We start from the raw sequence: 3,030 nt of genomic DNA on the forward strand, positions 1-3,030 counted from the left end.
GTCGCTTGCTGTCGGGTGCCTCCTTCGCGGGGTGGTTGGCCTTTGTTTGAGCTTTGCAGACTTTCCCGGGGAGCTCTGACAAAAGAGGAGGAAGAACTTGCCCAGACGAAAACCAAATGATTTTTAAAATCCGTGATTTGATAGTGCTGGTCTGCAAAGCTTAATGTGCCTTCCGGCATGGACACCAGCACGGTAGTGATATTGAGCAGTGAAGGTGTTAGTTCTCAGCTAATTACAAAGAGTCTGTAGTGATAGTTAGCAGTATTTGTTTATAGCGTTGCCACGCATCTGAGAACAGCTGCACAGCTATCTTGCTGTGATAGGTGTGCATCTGGATGGCTGTTGCAGCTGCACGAAGTCGTGGTTGCTCAGTGTATATTTCTTATAAATGCGCTTTAAGCTGCCCATAGAGACTTGGAAGCACTGAAGCCATCAAGTTGTTACTGTCTGGCCAGTCCAAAGTGTGCTTGTTTGTCATACTGAACTCTGTGTAGTGTTTCCAAATAACTTTTCAGTGAAGCTGTTGTCCATCATTGTGGGTTGGTTTTGACAAGCGCTGGTTTTACAGAGAACACTAATTTAAACAAGTGAGAGTATTGTCATGATTTTTGTCTGAAATGTAACCAATTGCTTCAGTCGTAATGATGTGCTTTTAGTAGTATCTTATTTTGCAAACACTTCTCGATGTTATCTAAACTGCCATCTTTAAAAAATGGACCACTTTATGGATCACAGTGATCCCAAACTGTCTCCTGGACAGTAAATCTCTGAATAATGCATTAAGTGAAATAATGTAGTCAGTTAAAACTAGACCCTAAGTGGTGACTATTAAGAGGTTTTTGGTTTTTTTTAAGTAATTGATAATGCAGAGCTACTGTATTATTAAAAGCTTTTGAGAACTTACCAAATATTAAGATCAGGAAAATACTTCGATGCTTCTTCAGAACCAAATGCATACTTCTAGTACGTGAGAAGCAGACTGCATCAGCAGATGCTTGCCAGTTGCACTGGAGCTTGGTTTCATTGGCTTTGGAAAGTGTTAACTAGAAGATATTGATATAGCATATCTTTGGGTGGATGGGTGAAGAAGCAGAAATCGTTGAGCAAGTCTGTTCTAAATGATTTTCATTAGTACTTCAGGTCCTACCTTCCCTGTGCTCTCAGAGTCAGCTGTCATCAAATATGCTCAGCCTTTCTTTTTTTTTGCTTACTGGTATTCCTCATTTCAGCACACAAACCCCAACTACCCTATGAAACCAGGAGGTTGTTCTGAAGGTGTTAGCCATGTAAACACTGTTACTGCAAGTAGTATCTTCAGGAGGTTTAAAACTGCTGCCTTTTAATATATGCAAGCTATCAAAACCCATTATTTTTCTAGTAGCCGCGTTATTTACCAAGAAAAGCATTCAATATTAATTACTTTTTAACCTGCTTTTGTAACTTTTTCTGTTTCCTTCTGATACAGTCTTCACTAGAGTGTGATTAAAACATTGAGGGAGGCTGAGAGCATTTTCACCTGATAATGAGAGAAGTGCTGAATAGAATTGAGCAGTCCAGAAGGAGCATTTCTATACCTTACTGCTGAGTATTATGATGAATAACTTCAATGAGAAATCATAGCAGGAATTGTGACTCTGCAGACCTTGGCTTCCGCAGTTTTGACATGCTGCAGTCATTAGAACTTTGCCATCAGTTGTTGGGGAGATTCAGTTTTGTCCTTCTGTTTGGCAACAGAAGACTGTTAAAGCAAACACTGCAGCAGCCGTTTTAAAGTTCTTCTGAGTTGTTCTACGTAGATTGCTATATAAGATACATGTTAGTTTAGTTTTGCCGAGGCCTGCTTCATGTGCCTTAAAAATATTTCATGTAGTAGAAAAGACTGGAATGTTTTATGCTTTTAGTTAAGATGTTCTTGACTGCTTAAGGGTCTTATATCCTTCTGCTGTTCGCATCTAGATTTTTATAGAATACGATGCTGTCTTGCTGAAAGTAATTGCTCTAATGCCTTTTTATCAGCCTCTTAATACTGCTGTAGAACTTGCTTGCAAAATATTTTTTTCTAATAGCTCTTAACAGCAGCTCTTAGTAGTATCATTAACTGTTAGAGCAGTGAATGCTCTACCCAGTTCTCATTTGTTGAGAAGTAAAGGACTCCACAACTGCTAACAGCTATCTTTGAAGACCGTAATTTGTTTTACTGTTGTTCTCAAAGCTAACAAAGAGGAGAGAATGAAATGGCTGTGTTTGCATTGGCATTATGAGTGCATCGCGGTTTTATGCTCCAGAAACTGCTCTGAAGAAAAGATGTAGTGATCAGTGGAAGGGCATAATGATACCAGTAAGTCTCCTTGAATATTGTTATTGGTAGAAATACATCCAGGAATATCTTGTAATTAAGTAATTGTTACTAGCGCTAATTCTGACTACTCAGTAGCCATAAAATAATCCTAGAGACGTTGGATCAGCAGTTACTAAAATGTGGTGCAGAATAATGTGTCCCTGCTTTGCCTGTGGAAATGACAGGCATGCTCCTGGTTTACAGCATTGAGTTACCCCTTGCTGTAGTTTGAAACATAGTTGTTGGACTTTGAAACTGCTTTGATGTCAAGTATTCATCCATTTGTGGGCTACCCCTTGAAATTTCCACAAACGTGGGTGATCTGTTAGTGCCTTGATGGTGTAGAATTAGAGCTGAGATGTCCTTAATGACTAAGATTTCTTACTCATTGCCTGCAGGGAAAGTAATGAATTTACTAATTCAAGATTTAGGGTCAATGATCTGCTGCTGAACATACACCATTTGTAACAGCACAGTCTGATTTTAAATGTTGTGCTTTGCTGTGTTTTTGGTTAACCTATGTTCTTGAGTATGCCCAATATCATATATACTACCACTTGCAGTTGCCAGTCTCGTATGATTACCCATCCTTTAAAATCTCAGTGCAGAACGATACATTGAATCATTTCTCATTTCTTTAGCAGAATTTATCTAATCAAATTCAACATTGTCATGTTAATACACATATTAAA

At 38.7% G+C, this 3,030-nt stretch overlaps 1 protein-coding gene across 1 annotated transcript in view; it reads left to right on the plus strand.

Moving 5' to 3' along the window:
• Positions 1-3,030, plus strand: part of RNF130 (ring finger protein 130) — a 42,233-nt gene that overhangs the window by 239 nt on the left and 38,964 nt on the right. The window lies entirely within an intron of this gene.

This window comes from Nestor notabilis, unplaced genomic scaffold, assembly GCF_000696875.1.
Source record: "Nestor notabilis isolate BGI_N333 unplaced genomic scaffold, ASM69687v1 scaffold13639, whole genome shotgun sequence".
Taxonomy (NCBI): Eukaryota; Metazoa; Chordata; class Aves; order Psittaciformes; family Psittacidae; genus Nestor; species Nestor notabilis.